The sequence below is a fragment of the Zingiber officinale genome, chromosome 2A (assembly GCF_018446385.1).
Source record: "Zingiber officinale cultivar Zhangliang chromosome 2A, Zo_v1.1, whole genome shotgun sequence".
In the NCBI taxonomy this organism is placed as follows: domain Eukaryota; kingdom Viridiplantae; phylum Streptophyta; class Magnoliopsida; order Zingiberales; family Zingiberaceae; genus Zingiber; species Zingiber officinale.
In genome coordinates, this window is record NC_055988.1 from 135,907,488 (window position 1) to 135,925,435 (window position 17,948).

Below are 17,948 nucleotides of genomic sequence, written 5' to 3' on the forward strand. Positions count from 1 at the left end.
CTCTTCTTCCCGCGCGGGCCGATCAACCTCTTCCCATTCAGCCACGACTCGCCGGAGACACGTCACAACCACACTCCACCTTCCTACCGAAGATCTTTCAGCGCCAGGCAGCTCAGCCGATCAGACTGAACACCGGATTATTATTAGAGGTCATTTGGCCGAGATATGGGAAGATGCGCGCGCCCGAGCGGCGCCGCTCCTCCGGGTGTATTAGCGAACATCTATACTAAGCAGATTACTAGCGTGAGTTTTTCTTATAGCTTCCATACCGCTTAATTTGACCTTGTTTTTTTATCTCTTTTCAATCACGACTTTCGCAGTTTTGGGTGGACGGTCTGGCTATGAGCCAGAGGCTCACCTTTGTGGAGGATGAGTTGAAATGGCTGAAGGAAACCCCCGGCCAGTAGGGTACCACTCATGGTCTGAATGATACTCAGGTGGCTCAACTGCAGGCTGACTTAGCCAAGAGTGAAGAGCTGTTGGCCGCCGAGCGGGGTAAGAGCACCGAGCAGGTCGGGTATATTGACCGACTCAAGAGAGAGATCTCCACCTTCGAGGGAAAAATCACTCTGGCCACCAACCGCAAGTAAAGGGTTGTTGAGGATCTGGAGAAGAAAAATATGGAAGCCCGGGCTCTCGAGCAGAAGTTAAAGCAGACAAAAGACAAGCTGAAAAATGTTGAAGGTCTGCTGATGTCCGAGCGGCAAGTTCGCGAGTCTGAAGAGGCCACTTTGAGAAGTCAGCTATCCAACAAGGACGCCAATCTTGCGGTGGTGAAGGCAGATTTAGAGAGAGTCCGATCAGCCTTGGAGGCCTATAAGGAAAGTGAGCCTAGCCGATTCGAAGAGATGAAGGTGGCTTATATCCGGTCGGATACCTTCGTGGATAAGTTCGTTGCCTGAGTTCTCCGACTCTTCGGTTGCGCCGTGGACAACATTTTCGATCAACTCAAGAAGAAGGGGCATCTGCCTGCCGATCTGCCAGGCTCCACAATTGATCACGACCAGCTTAATGACTATCCCCGACGATGCCCTGGCCTATTTGGAGTGAACCTTTTGAAGCGTTTATGTTCGCTTGGTTTGTTAAGTGCTTCTTTCAGTCGTACTAGTCGGCCATCGTGTGTACCCGGTTGGCCTAAATTTTTAAGACGTAACTTGCAATTTTCCTCGATATTTTGATCGTCCTTGAATATGATTAGGCGATCATCTTGTTCTTACTTGTCACTCGATCATACGAGATTTTAAGGTCGTCGTTCGACCGTCGATGGTGCGAGGGTTTAAGGTTGCTGCTCGACCGTCGATGGCGCGAGGGTTTAAGGTCGCCGCTCGACCGTCGATGACGCGAGGGTTTAAGGTCGCCGCTCGACCGTCGATGATGCGAGGGTTTAAGGTCGCCGCTTGATCGTCGATGACGCGAAGGTTTAAGGTCACCGCTCAACCGTCGATGACGCGAGGGTTTAAGGTCGCCGCTCGACCGTCGATGACGCGAGGGTTTAAGGTCGCCGCTCGACCGTCGATGACGCGAGGGTTTAAGGTCGCCGCTCGACCGTCGATGACGCGAGGGTTTAAGGTCGTCGCTCGACCGTCGATGACGCGAGGGTTTAAGGTCGCCGCTCGACGATCGATGACGCGAGGGTTTAAGGTCGCCGCTCGACTGTCGATGACGCGAGGGTTTAAGGTCGCCGCTCGACCGTCGATAACGCGAGGGTTTAAGGTCACCGCTCGACCGTCGATGGCGTGTTTGATAAGAAGGAGTTAGGAGAGATCCCATTGTTTTCTTCCTGTGTCCAAGGAAACATATATTTATGCAAGTGTACATGAATTCACTCGCTCACCTCTCAGCCGACTCTGTAAGGTTGGAGGTGGTTTGCGCTCCACGGTCTCTCCAGCTTCCTTCCCTCCGCGTCCTCCAAGTAGTATACACCCGACCACAACCTTTCTGCTACTTTGAATGGGCTCGTCCATGAGGCTTCCAACTTTTTGACATCTCCGACCGGCTTGACCCTTTTCCAGACTAGGTCGCCCACCTGGAAAGATCTGGGAATTACCCGGTGATTGTAGTTTTGCCGCATCCTTTGTCTGTATGCTGTCAGCTGGCCGGCCGCTTTATCGCGCGTCTCATCGACCATGTCGAGCTCCAACCGTCGCCTTTCCCCATTTTCTTCGTCGTAGTGAAGCACCCGATCGGACTCAATCCCGACCTCGACCGGGACGACCACCTCTCCTCTATATACTAAATGGAATGGAGTGAAGCCAGTCCCTTCCTTGGGAGTCGTCCGTAGCGCCCATAACACACTGGGTAGCTCGTCTACCCAGCTGCCCCCCATGTGATCGAGCCGAGCGCGCAATGCCTTGAGGATCTCTCGGTTGGTGACTTCAGCCTGTCCATTGCTCTGAGGGTAGGCCACGAAGGTAAAAGCTTGTTGTATGTCGTAACCCGCGCACCATTTCCCCAACTCTTGGCCGAACTGTCTCCCATTATCTGAGACAAGTCGACGCGGTATGCCGAACCGGCATATAATGTTCTGCCATAAAAACTTCTTGACCATGCTTTCCGTTATTCTTGCCAACGGTTCGGCTTCCACCCATTTTGAAAAATAATCAACGGCCACCAATAGGAACTTTCTCTGACCAGTCGCCATAGGAAAAGGGCCGACTATGTCCATTCCCCACTGGTCGAATGGGCACGCAACAATGCCCACTTTCATTTCGGAGGACGGTCGATGAGGCAGATTGCTGTACTTTTGGCAGGATAAGCAAGTGGCTACCAACTTGCTCGCATCTTTCTGGAGTGTTGGCCAAAAATATCCCGCTTGGATAATTTTCTTTGCTAGTGATAGTCCACCCGGGTGCCCTCCGGAAGAGCCCTGATGTACTTCTTGAAAGATATATTCAGCGTCCTCAATACCCACACATTTGAGCAGAGGGCGTGAGAAAGCTTTTTTATACAATTGCTCACCCACCAGGGTGAACCAAGCGGTTCTCCTTCTTAAAATCCGGTCGACTTCGTGACCTTCTGGTAAGGCTCCTGACTGGAGGAACCTAATGATGGGTGTCCTCTAGTCTTCCGGAAGTGGCATCTCGCCTGACCGGTCAATGTGAGCCACTAGAGAGACCTGCTCAATGGGGAAAGTGGCGATGATCGACGTCATCGCGCTAGCCAGCTTTGCCAGTTCGTCTGTCGCTTGGTTTTCCGATCGAGGAATTTTGTAAATAACGACCTCTTGGAAATTCGCCTGGAGCTTTTTGAAGGCGTCCGCATATAACTTGAGTCGAGCGCTATTGATCTCGAACGTTCTGTTCAGCTGTTGGGTCGCCAACTAGGAATCCGAATGTAAGAGTACCTTGGTGGCCCCGACGTGCCGAGTAGCCCGGAGGTCAGCTATGAGTGCTTCGTACTCGGCCTCGTTGTTGGTGGCTCGGTATTCCAATCGAATGGATAGATGCATTTAGTCTTCTTTTGGGGATATAAGCAGGATGCCTATTCCACTACCTGGTCGGGCGGACGAACCATCCACGTATACCCTCCATGAGGACTCTGGCTCAGGGTCCGGTACTTCTGTGATGAAATCCGCCAATGTCTGCGCTCATATAGCCGATCAGGGTCGGTATTGGATGTCGAACTCACTGAGCTCAGTGGTCCATTTGATTAACCGGCCAGACGCTTCAGGGTTGAGCAGGACGTAACCCAAGGCGTTATTGGTCATCACAATTATAGAGTGAGCCAGGAAATAGGGTCAAAGTCTCTGGGCGGCGAGAATCAGGGCGTAAGTGAGCTTCTCAAGACCTGTATAGCGAGACTCAGCGTCTTTCAATATGTGTCTCAAAATATACACCGGTTGCTGCTTTCCCCCTTTCTCAGTGATTAACGCTGAACCGATAGCATGCTCAGTCGATGATAAATAAATTAAAAGTGGCTCCCCCACAGCTGGCTTGGCTAAGATGGGCATGGAGCTGAAATATTGTTTGAGTTCCTCGAATGCCTTGTCACACTCGCCATCCCACTGGAACTTGGTCGCTTGCCTCAGAATCTTGAAAAATGTCAGGCTCTGGTCAGCCGATTTAGATATAAACCTCGATAGCGCCGTGATCCTTCCAGTCAGTCTTTGTACTTCCTTCAGGTTGCGAGGCGCTGCCATGTCTTGGAGAGCTTTTACTTTACTGGGGTTCGCTTCAATTCCCCGTTCGGTGACTATATAGCCCAAAAACCGTCCCCCTTTAGCGCCAAACAGGCACTTGGTTGGGTTGAGCTTAATTACATAATTTCGCAGCGTCCGACATGTTTCTTCCACATCTGCACATAGATCGATAGATCGAAGTGACTTAATAAGTATATCGTCAACATATACCTCCAAATTCCGTTTGATCTGCTTCCGGAACACCTTGTTCATCATTCTCTGATAGGTAGCGCCTGCGTTCTTTAATCCGAACGGCATGACCTTATAACAGAACGTCCCGTCAACCGTGATGAAACTGACTTTCTCCTGGTCTTTGCGTGCGAGTGGCACCTGGTGATAGCCTTGATAGGCATCGAGCATGCAGATTAGCTCGCATCCGGCTGTCGAGTCCACCATCTGGTCTATCCTTGGCAACAGGTAAGAGTCCTTGGGACAGGCCTTGTTTAAATCCCTAAAATTGATGCACACTCGTTATTTATTACCTGGCTTGGAAACCAGCACTACGTTGGCGAGCCAGGTTGGAAATTGAATCTTCTTGATGTGCTCGGCCTTTAGTAGTTTTTCTACCTCGACCCGGATAATTAGATCTTTATCAGTGCTAAAGTCGCGCTTCCTTTGCTTGACCGGTCGGGCGTCTGGCTGAACGTGCAGCTCATGCAGTGCCACACTTGGATTGACCCCGGGCAGCTCGTGCGCCGACCAGGCAAACACATCGTGGTTCCTTTGAAGGCAGGCGACCAGCTCCTCCTTTTGCGAGCCGATTAGATCGGATACTATAAAAGTAGTAGCCTCAGGCCGGCTCGGATGTATTTGTATCTCCTCCTTGTTGTCATATACCAGTGGGGGCGGCTTTTCTCTGATGGCGTTTGCTTCCAATCGGGGGCATTTCCTGGCGGCTTTAGCGCCCGCCCTGACCATCTCCACATAACACCGCCGGGCCGCCACCTGGTCTCCTCGAACTTCGCCTACCAGATTCCCCACCGGGAATTTGATCTTCTGGCAGTAGGTCGATACCACCGCTCGAAATTCGTTTAAGGTCGGTCGGCCCAATATCACGTTGTACGCCGAGGGCACATCTACCACGATAAAATTCGTGGTGCGCGTCCTAATTAGGGGCTCCTCTCCAAGTGAGACAGCTTGCCTCGTCTGCCCGATTGGCGAGACTTCATTGCCGGTGAAGTCGTATAGTGGTGTTGCCATGGGCAGGAGTTCAACCCGATCAATCTGCAATAAATCAAATGCTTGTTTGAAAATAATGTTTACCGAGCTTCTTGTGTCGATGAAAGTCCGGCGTATGGTGTAATTTGCAATCACCGCCTTGATAATCAGTGCGTCATCATGAGGGATCTCTATCCCTTCCAAGTCTTTAGGGCCGAAGCTGATCTCGGGCCCCTCTGCCTTTTCCTTGTTGCATCCTACTGCGTAGATGGTCAGCTGCCGCGCGTGGCCCTTCCGGGTTCGGTTGGAATCTCCCCCGGTCGGGCCACCTGAGATCATCCCAATTTCTTCACGGGAGGCGTTCCTTCTGTTCTCCTCTTCTCGCGCCGCATGTCTGTTCCGATCGGCCGAGGCGCGAGTAGGGCTTCTTTCTCGGGGATGGTGTTCCCGTGGCTCATGAGCCTTTCGACCCTCGGTTTTTCGATCGATTCGGCGCTCGGGCTGTCGATCCGGCGTGGGCGACCGACGTCTATACTCCTTTGGCACGAGTCAATGCACATTAGGGTCGCCTCAACACTCCCACGTGTTGTGCGTCCCTAATTGATGGAACTTACAGAACATTGGGGGTCCACTTTTTGCCTTTCTTGAGCTGGGTGGCCTCTATATGGACTTTATGCGTTCTCGGCTCTGGATACGGTTGTGACCCTGTGGCTCGGGGACCGATTGGGGGCTGGTGGTTGCTAGGTCTCCTCCGATCGGCCGCAAGTTGGGGTTCGGCAAGCGCCTCTTTCCTTCGGGCTACTTGTGCCTCTTCCATGTTGATGTACTCCGTGGCTTTCTTTTAGAGATGAGAGAAATCTTTCGGGGGTCTGTGGATGAGGGATTGAAAGAACTCACCCTCTACAAGCTCCTGAGTGAAAGTGTTCACCAGCACTTCCGATGAGACTGCTGGTATATCCATCGCCATCTGGTTAAATTGTTGGATGTACGCCCTGAGTGTTTCTCGGGGACCTTGCTTCAGTGAAAACAAGTTGACGCTCGTTTTCTGATGTCGGCGGCTACTCGTGAAGTGGTGCAGGAAAGTGGTCTGGAAATCCTTGAAGCTACGTATGGACCCGGTCGGTAACCTAGTGAACCACCTTTGAGCTGGTCCTGAAAGCGTTGTTAAGAATACCCTGCACTTCACTCCATCGGTGTACTGGTGCAGAGTGGTCGCGTTGTCGAACTTGGCTAAATGATCATCTGGATCGGCGCTCCCATTGTACTCCCTAATCGCCAATAGGGTGTAGTGGCGAGGTAAGGGATCTTCCATGATTCCTCGTGAGAACTGGTCATTGATCCGCTTGGGCGAGTCCCCGTCTCGTGGTGCTTTTCCCTTCCTCGCATCCCTTTCGGGTGCCTCATCCGACGAGGAACCCTGGTCTCGGCGTGCTCTGCCTCCTTTCTCTGAGGGCGTTCTAAACAATGCTCGGTGAAAAGGAATCGGCGCGTTAGGTACTGGCACGGTCGTGTCTGATCTCTTGTCTATGCCTGGGTGGGCTATGGGTTCAGCTCCACGGCCAGGATCTTCAGGCCGGTCGGATCCTGAGATGACGGGCTCCTGTGCTGGTCGGTCGGCTAGCATTCGCTGCTGCTGTTCCATTGCTTTTGCCACTCCGGCTTGGATCAACCTCTCCAACTCTTCCGTCATCAGCGTTACGGTCATTGATCATCCGGTGTCTTCCATCCTCTACTTCTGGACTCAGGTTGAAGTTCCCACAGACGACGCCAATTTGATCCTGCCCTGAAGCTGAGTAAACGACCACCGGGTAATACCGTAACGTGGGTCCTCGTCTGTGATGAAAGTGCTCCGCTCCTGCAATCACAAGTCGTTAGTGCCAAGCCAGGAGGGGGTTCCCGACGATGACCCTCCGACGATCAAGTCACACAACAGCCGAAGAAGAAGAAGAAAACAGTAAGTAAAGAAGTGAATAGCGGTGCCTCAAAGACGTCTGCGTGTACCTCCGCGGATGGCCACCTCTCCCCTTATATAGAGCCTCGGCGGGCTGACTGCACACTTCCTGGGTAGGTGCGCATTCCCAAAATTTCCCCAAAAGCTAACATCGAGAAAGGGTCCCTGACGTCTTACTCTAACGGGGCGAACGCGCCTCTGTCAAGGCGGCGAAATCTTCTCCCGTACGATTTTCTGTCCATCAGCGTCGTCGGCCAGCGGCATTGACTCCCAAAAATATGTTGGAACGTATCCCCCGTCTAATTTGTCGGCCGCTAATCTGATTGAACTTCCCTTGATCGTCCTGACCAGCCAATTCCTTGACCCCTTACAAATATATCAGATCCGAACGGCATGAGTGACTTTGGTTTCAGTGCGCTGCGGGCTAACCCAACCCTTCTTGAATTCTTCCAGTCGATCGACGAATTCTTCCGGCCGATCGGCCTGTATGGACTTCCGCTCGGCTAGTCCTTTAGCCGACCACATCTTGGTTTTGATGTTCACCTGAGCGTTGCACTTCCTGGGAGGGGGCCCTCCTAGATTATCATCGGATCAGAGGTGAAATTTACTTAATTAATTTCTTTCGCTTAGCTGACACCATTATTTGCTGCCAGCATCACCGTCATCATTCACCAACTTCGTCGCTTTGCCTCTCCTGAATGAAAATCCTAGCTGCGCCACTACCATAGAGGATATGGAGGATGCCAAACGAAAGATAGTAAGGATTGAAGATATGAGAAAGAATTCTCCTTCAAACTGTTGAAATATGTTGGTGCACGAGATATTGAGGTCGAGGGGTGATTTAGTTTGCCCGAAGAAGTTTATCCTACACATAAAAGAGCCAATATTATAATATTATAGTAAAAAATAATTACATGCACTCCAAATATTTCTCACAATCCGTCCTCAATCACGTAAAAAGAGAGCAAACATTAAAGGATGTTAAAGTTGTCGAGAACTCCTCTGATGCTTAAGTCGACAACATGAACTATAGTAAAATATATAAAAATAAGAGTGACAAAAAGAAGGGTCGGGCTCCCTCTATTGCGGATATACTTAGGTATTATGGTGCGTGAGGGAGAGAGAACTCTAAACTTTAAATCCTAAAGCCTCTTTAATTTTCACCAACTCTCTTATCCTATTTGAATAATGTGAGGAAAGGTTCATTAATAAAAATTGAAAGTAAGATGATGGTCTCTTTTCTTGATCACTTGGGCTCCTCCTCTTTTGAAAGTTGGATCAGTCTAATTCATGTGTGAGATTCAATGTCCTAAAATATAACACAAGTTAAGACTTGGACTGGCTCACTGGTACGACCCCTCTGAAGTTCAAGTCAACCATCGATTAAAGAAGAAAGAAGAAGACTAAAGAAAAAGAAGAAGAAGAAAGTTAATGGAAAGGAGTCGTCTCCACTTGCGAGAATAAGAGAATCAACTATTTTCTAACTTACCTCATCTATTGTTTATATAGTTATCAGAAGGCATCTCAACATCAGATGTCGCACACTCCTTTACATTTTCCCGTGAGTTGGCAAAGAGAGCCTTTTGATAGTTCGTTACGCTCTTCTTCATTCATTAATTGCCATGTATTTATAACTAGAAGCTTCGGAGCTTATTATTAAGGGAAGTTGATTTTGGTACTTGGTGGAAGTATATTTTGATGTTCGAGATAAAAAATAGATTGAGCATCGTAACTTTGCCTTGTTGTAGCTTTACCTTAGCAGTGTGTATTGTAGCGTACATGAATGTGAATGCTTGGGTGATTAATCTGATTTCTGGAGCACTGTAGCTTTGCAATACTATAGTAGTCACCGTAGCACTGAGAATGGGGATGCTTGGGAGAGCAAACTGGTTTGTGGAGCAAAGGGTACTATAGCAAGTATTGTAGTAGTCACTGTAGAGCATGAAAATGGGGATGCTCGAGAGCGAGGAAATTAGTTTTGTGGGGCAAAGTTATGTAGCATTACTATAGCATTACTGTAACACCAAAAATGGGGATGCTCAGAGCAGAAATTGGTTTGTGGAGCAAAGGTTACTATAGCAGTCATTGTAGCACGCATAAATGGGGATCCTCGGGAGAGGAAACTGATTTGTAGAGCAAAGGTTACTGTAGCAAGTACTGTAATGCTAAAAATGGGGATGCTCGGGAGAGAACATATGGGCACTTTGACTTCGTAATATTGTAGCAATGTTGTTACTATAGTCTTTACTATAGCATTCGAGAATATAATTGCTGAGGAGATTCTAGTGACTTAGGATGCTTGAGGATAAATTTGGATACTATCAGATGCCCCTCCTTCAAGTTGGACTGAAGAGTGAAATCGAATGAAGTTCGATTAAAAATGTCAAGTCAAAGAGAATTAACTTGGGGATATATCCAAATACCATCAGATGTTCTTCTTTCAAGTTGGACTGAAGAGCGAAGTTAAATGAAGTCTGATTAAAAGTGTTGAGCCGAAGAAGATTAGCTTGGGAATGAATCTGAACACCATCATGCACCAAGACTAAGAACATGGATTAATATTCTAATAAGAATAAAAAAAATTCATTCACATGCCACACTTGATTCTTTTCTTTTGATAAAGAGAAATGCTTCTTCTCTATATAATGAAAACTTTTTTGAACAAACTAAATGTCATGTCCAGTACCCAATAAAAGAATGAGATAAGCATGATAGTTATATCAAACATAAGTACTATTATAGAACATAAAAAGACCAAAAATAAAATCTAAATTATCATCAGTCCCTGCCAAGAATAATAAGAATGTAAAAAAACATAGAAACAAAACTCAGGATACTAATAAGAATATCATAAAAAATTGGCATTCGAATCTCATCGGGAGGTAATGACGAGAATACCACGAAGACCGAAAGACTAATGTCCGAATTAGGGAGAAGAGTTTGATCCCTTCCTTAAGAGGACAAGTAGCAATACTGAGAAAATAAAAAAAAAAATGATCCCCCAGGGTCATATTGAGAAGTTCTTATAAAATAAAATAAGCAAATTCCATTTATGGATGTAACCAAGAGATTCTAAGAAAACCAAAAAATCAATTCGGCTGGGGATATTAATGAACTAAATAATGAGATCAAAAAACTGATCCCACTAGAGGATTTTGTTGAACAAAATAATAAGACCAGAAATATTACCCTACTAAGGGATATTACTGAACACATTGATAAGATAAGCAATCCGATTCCGCTGAGGATATTGTCAAGTTAAATAATAAGACAAAAGAACATATCCACCTAGGTATATTTCAATGATAGTAGGAATTAAATATTGCAAAGTTAGATAAGATAAGATAAGAATTTCAATCCCGCTTTGAGAATATTATTAAGGAAAATGAGAAAACCCAAAAATTTAATCCCACAAGGGGGATATTGCCAAGCTGAATAGAGACCAGAAATCCTATCTTTTCAGAGGATATTACTGAACATATTGATAAGATAAGAAATCTAATCCCACTCAAGGATATACCAATGATAATAGAAAATTAAATATTGCAAAGTTAGATAAAATAAGAATTTAAATCTCGCTTGGGGATGTTACTGAGAAATCCAAGATGATAAAAAATTTAGTCCCACTCAGGAATATTATTGAGTGATGTTGACAGAAATAATACCGACTCCCATATGGAAAGATAATTGAAGAAATATGAGAAGACTATGAAACTAGTTCTCATTTTGATATATGATTAAATAATACAGTCTGGACTGTGATGAAAGAGTACAATTCAAAAGATGCTATGAGATAGAGATTGTTATATTCGTGCTCGAAGCCTGTTAGAGTAATAATATCTGGCACATTGGTTGTTATTATGACCCGGAGACACTAGCTACCTGACATATATGCCATTACATTGACACCAGGAGATTGTTTGAGTAATAATACTTGCGTGTTGGTCATTATTATGGCCCAGAGGCACTAGCTACCTAGCCTTTAAGATGTTATACTGATGCCCGAAGACTGTCACAAGAGTAGCCCGAAGGCTGCCATAGAGAGTAGCTCAGAGGCTATCATAATAGTAATACCTGGTGCATTGGCCATTATTATAGTCCGGAGGCACTAGCTACCTAGCCTTTAAGCCATTATACTGATGCTCAGAGGCTATCAAAGTACAGAGTAGTCCAGAGGTTATCACAAGAGTAGCTCGGAGTCTATCACAGAAAGTAGCCCATAGGTTGTCACAAAAAGTAATACTTGACCCATTGGTCATTATTATGGCCTAGAGGCATTAGCTACATGACCTTTAAGTCATTATACCGATGCTCGGAGGCTATCAAAGTAAGAAGTAGCCCAGAAGCTGTTAGCAAATACTATAGCGTACAACGTTGTTATAGTGCTTGGAGGCTATTGTAAGATTCCTGACGTATAGGCTGTTATAATTTGCTCGGAGGCTGTTAGTATATATACAACTCGTTGATGAAGATAACCTGCAATACACATTTGTTTCTCTTGAAACAAAGTTAGATAGAATAATTTAAAAAATAGAATAATTGATAACCACATTTCGACAACAATACCATAAAAAACATATTCTGCCTTTAAGAGTGCCATAATACCAATAGAGTGCCAGAATGCCCATAATACCATAAATAATGGAAATCTCATTATTATCCAATTATTGCATTTTACCAAATGCAGGAAGTGAGGCTCTATGAATTTGTTTGCTCAAGCCAATAGCTAAGAAATAAATGTTGATATGAAAGGAAGAGCAATAACAACTCAAGCCAACATTTGATAAACAGAACCGTGAAAACCCCCAATAATATGTTCCTTTAACACCTAGGCAAAATGACAATGATCACATAAGTTGACAATACGAAAAGCTTATAAAAAGAGTTAAGAGGGAGACACTGATTATCTGAAAATGTCAAAGGTGTACCATGATAGCGAAAATCGTACTAGAAATCTTATGACAAAACCGTTAGATTCATATAGGTTCCCTAGAGCATGGAAACCAATCCAACTAAAGGAGGGTTATGAAGTTATCATCACTACGAATTATGGCATTAAGGGCGATGAACACATGATATCTATGGATTACAAAAAACTTCCTGTTGATCTAAAATCTGAAAATGTTATCTTGTTACACATCTACAAAATGGTATACGGTATACCATGGACAATATGGGAACTCAGCTATATAATAAGTAAGGATTCACGTTTGAGGAGTGCATTGGTATGCCATTGTGGTCACTTGACCAATCCCATTGTTCCCCATTCACAAGTCTTTTATTATTTTTCTAGTAAATTTCATTGATGAACATGATTGGCTTAGTGGAAATTTATATCTCCTAATTTCATGTGACGTCAGTAATTACTTAACATTGAAGCCTTATTTTCTGAATTATTGTTGTTTCTTGTGATAGTTAAAATCATAGATGTTGCCTAGTATGACATGTCTAGAGGTGTATATTTATGTAGTGTTCATTAGGTTCCTTGTGATTTGAGCCCCTCGAGCATCGGAAGATCCTTAAAACTAATGCTAATGATACTTTAAGTAGAAACAAATAAATGCAGTAAACAAACGTATAAATTACTAGATGATATTGCTAGTGAGTTAAGTTAAGAAGACAAAACAACTATGAAAGATATATATGATAGTGAGAGGAGGGGGACTTTCTTGGGAGTGAAAAACTCCTTGAAGCTCTAAGTTGTTTAACAGGAAACAATTTATCATCACCAATTCCTTGATACAATGCATTTGTGCACCATTTCATTGAACACCTTATGTGTGAAGCATGCATCATCAATAGCAGAATAGGTTCGTCGAAGAGTCTTCCTAACAAATACATCATTCAAAAATCCAAATTTCATTACTGATCCATGAGAAGCTCCTTATGCAGCCTCCGAGATAGGGCAAGCAACCCATGATCCAAGTAGAGAGCGTAGTCGAAAAATGACAAAAAGTAAACAAAGGATATGAAACCCATGATTTCGCAATGCAGTAAAATATAAGTGCTTTATCTCAACAAAATTCATATGGTTCGAGAGTTACTGCGACGCTTCCCCAGGTTACTGCAACAAATTGAATATAGGTAGGAAAAATGCTCTATCCACTAAATGCAGTAACTATCAATTGATATTGTTACTGAAGAAAAATGATATTAAACAAGATAAGTGTGTTAATGAGAAATGAATAACTTATCTTGCCGGTGAAGATTCTGTGAGACTACCAATGGAACCTCCAAGATGTTCAATAGGAAATAAGATCTGGCCAACAACGTGGTCCAACTTGACCATACTCCTTGCCAAGTCCTCAGCTTACTTTGGTGGAAGCAAGATATAATATTTGTGGACATCTTATTTTGGTTCAAACAAATGCTCTGTCACCATCTTTGTAAGCTTCCAATTTCCATGAATGCAATATGCTGTGACCCAAACTCCTCCTTGTATAAGAATGCTTTCTTCTCTTCATTTTTCTTAGTACACATGCTGCTCTCCTAAAAGCATATAAATGGATTGAATGACCATCTGTAAGTGCTTGTAAATGCATTGCTGCCTGGAGAAAGCTCACAAGAATAACTCTATTTCCATCCTGTCCTTCGTGGTGCATCTTAATGACTGATCCTGTCCAAGAGCTGAGTTAGAGGAACCGTCGGGGTGATGTGGCTGTAATGTTGACCGAATCACTATGATCTGGAGGGGGTTATGCTGAGTTGCCTTCTATGTTGACGAAGTCATCAGAAGTCCTCTAGTCAATGCTACCTGTAGCCAATGACCGGATTGTCCAGTCCCTGGTACCCTGATGCTCGAGACGGATCCAACGAATATATAAGGAATAGAACAAATAGTAGAGTAATGAAATGCGTATAGAATAAAAATGGAGAATGTACCCTAACCTAGGGGGCGTCCTCTGGTGGATTGGTGAGCTGGTTGTGGCGCTGATTGAGTTGTCGTGACCCGAAAGAGTAAATGAATGCGAGCCGGATGAGGAGCTGGATTTGATGGCACGGAGCCGAGCGCGACCTGGACCCGAAAGGCGACATGCAGACCAGGACTTACTAGCGACATGCAAGTCGGGATATGACATCAACACGTAAGCCAGGATATGACATCAGCATACAAGTCGAGATATGACATCAGCACAAAGGCCGTGATCTAATATCAGCACGCAAATCGAGATACAGTAACGACACGAAGGCCGGAACACGACAACGACTTGAAGGCCAAATTAGTGCCGAAAACGTACGTCAATGTGGATCGAATACCGGATCGGCATCGGAAGTATACGACAACACGGATAGGAGGCCATCTACGACGATGGGGACCGGCTGCGGCTCGGGCCAAATTTTACACTAGCGTGGTTAGTCAACGACCTGGCAGCGACAATAAGGTGGGCGGCGACCCCGGAGGGCAGCGTCGGCTGGCTGTGGCCGGCGAAGAGAAGGGAGCCGGTAAGGAGGGAGAGGGAGGAGACACTGGGCTGCCAGCGACCATTGGAAGCGGCTGTGGACGCCGACGATCGTTGGAAGCGGCTGTGGATGCTGGCGTGCCAAGGGAGAGGGAGACGACGTGCATGGTAGCAGGCTAAACCATAGTGAGGACTACGAGGTGGTTCGCGGCGGTGGCCGGAATGCTGCTGCGGTGGCCGAAGGCTATCAGCGGGCAACGTGGGAGAACGGGAGGCGACTGCGGCGTTGCGAGAGGAAACGGCGGCCTCTAGAGGCAGTGGCGAACGACTATGGAGAGGGTTGCGCTAGCCCTGACACTGGAGAATAGGTGGCGCTGACTAGTCCAATAAGCAGCCTCCATGAAGCTCCTTATGCAGCCTCCGAGATAGGACAAGCAACCCATGATCCAAGTAGAGCGTAGTCGAAAAATGACAAAATGTAAACAAAGGATGTGAAACCCAAGATTTCACAATGCAATAAATAAGTGCCCTATCTCAACAAAATTCATATGGTTCGAGATTTACTCCGACGCTTCCCAGGTTACTACAACAAATTGAATATAGGTAGGAAAAATGCTCTATCCACTTATAAATGCAGTAACTATCAATTGATATTGTTATTGAAGAAAAATGATATTAAACAAGATCAGTGCGTTAATGAGAAATGAATACCTAACGCATTGGCCGTTATTATAGTCCAGAGGCACTAGCTACCTGACCTTTAAGTCATTATACTGATACTCAAAGATTATCATAATAAGTAGTAGCTCGGAGGCTGTCACAAGAGTAGCCCAGAGACTATCATAGTTAGTCTCCGCATTATAATTGGCCCGGAGGCTATTTGCAAATACTATAGCGTATAGCGCTGTTATAATGCTTAGGGGCTATTGTAAGATTCCTAACCTATAGGCCGTTATGATTTGCTCAGAGGCTGGTAGTATATATCCAACTCATTTATGATGATAACATGCAACACATCTTATAGAATAATTGAAAAAATAAGATAATTGATAACCACATTTCGACAACAATCCCATAAAAAATATATTCTGCCTTTGAGAGTGTCATAACACCAATAGAGTGCCAAAATGCCCAAAATACCATAAATAATAGAAATCCCATTATTATCGAATTATTGCATTTTACCAAAGATAGGAAGTGAGGCTCTATGAATTTGTTTGCTCAAGCCAATAGCTAAGAAATAAATGTTGATTATGAAAGGAAGAGCAATAACAACTCAAGCCAACATTTGATAAACAGAACCGTGAAAAACGGCAATAATATGTTCCTTGAACACCTAGGCAAAATGACAATGATCACAAAAGTTGACCATACAAAAAGCTTATAAAAAGATTTAAGGAGAGACCAATTATCTGAAAATGTCAAAGGTGTACCATGATAGCGAAAATTATACTAGAAATCTTATGACAAAAACGTGAGATTCATATAGGTTTCCTAGAGGATGGAAAACCAATCCAACTAAAGGAGGGTTAGGAAGTTATCATCACTACTGATTATGGCATTAAGGGCAATGAACACATGATATATATGAATTACAAAAAACTTCCTGTTGATATAAAATCTGAAAATGTTATCTTGTTACATATCTACAAAATGGTATACGGTATACCATGGACAATATGGGAACTCAGCTATATAATAAGTTAGGATTCACATTTGAGGAGTGCATTGGTGTGCCATTGTGTTCACATCACTAATCCCATTGTTCCCCATTCATAAGTCTTTTATTATTTGTCTACTAAATTTCATTGATGAACATGATTGGTTTAGTGGAAATTTATATCTCCTAATTTCATGTGATGTCAGTAATTATTTAGAACTGAAGGCTTATTTTCTGAATTATTGTTGTTTCTTGTGATAGATTAAGATTAAAATATTTCAAAGATTCTAAAATTTGGCCAGATTGACTAAGACCCGCTATCAGTCCATTTCATGAAGCAACATTTCTTTTCTTAATTCCTCATATAGTCATATGGATCTGAAAAGACTTAACGAAATACTCAACATACCACACCTAGTGTACAAGTAAGCTAGTGTGGTGGCATTAGATGAATTTGATGCAATGCTGTTGTCATGACTGGTTAAGTAATTACCTGGTATCAGTTTTACCTTTTTTCTAATCACCCCCTTCTACACATGCAAAAATCAAATTGATCAAAATAGATTGATAAGGACAAACATGTTAGGGTCAAAATATGCTGGAGATGAATAGCTCTTCACGCTTGTTGATGTGCTTCTTCGATGATGTGCAGCAGAATAAATAATAAGAAACACATTCACAACGCTAACACTAAGGATTTATTTGGTATTCACCTCAAGAAGAGATGACTAATCCAAGAATCCGACCATCACTCACTTATCCACTATGAAAACACTCCTTTACGGTAACTATCGAAGGCGGAGAAGCCTTGTACAAGCTTACACACAAAGATATACAAGAAGAACAAAATGCAAGCTAATACAATATCAAATCTTAAAAGATTTACACGGTAGAAACCTTAGCTTGCTTTTCTTCTTGCTTGAATACACTTCTTGACTTGCTTGAAAGTGCAACAACACTCCTCTCTAAGCCTCCAAGATCTGGTGTGTGTAGGTGAGCTCAGTGGAGAACAGATCGTGAAAATCGGGAAGAAGCGCTCGAAGCCGTTGTTGAAGAAATCGCTCGCAACAACTTTAAACCTGTGCAACAGTCGGATCCCAATCGATTGAATGACTCTCAATCAATTGGGGAGACTTTGAATCGATCGGTCGATCGAATCAAAGCACCTCTGTGCTCTCTGGAAATTACTGAATCGATCGACCAATCGATCTAACTTTTCTCGCGTCTGCTCGTGAGAAATTCAGTCTCTAATCGATCGGCTGATCGATTGGAAAAGGTTCTGTGCTCGCGACAATTGCTCCCAATCGATTGGGCCAAACCTTCTTCGCGACACATATCTAATCTATCAACTGATCGATTGAACTAAGGTTCAATCGATCGGTTGATCGATTGACCCACCTTTGACTTGCCTAAATCAAGTCCAAAGTTCCCAAATCCAACATCCGGTCAACTGTGACCTGTTAGAACCTCATGCCTAGAATCTGGTCAACCTTGACCTGCTAGGTCTCCTTTACCAAGTGTCCGGTCAATCCCTTTGACCCACTTGGACTTTTCTCCTCATGCCAAGTGTCTGGTCAACCTTGACCCACTTGGACTTCCACC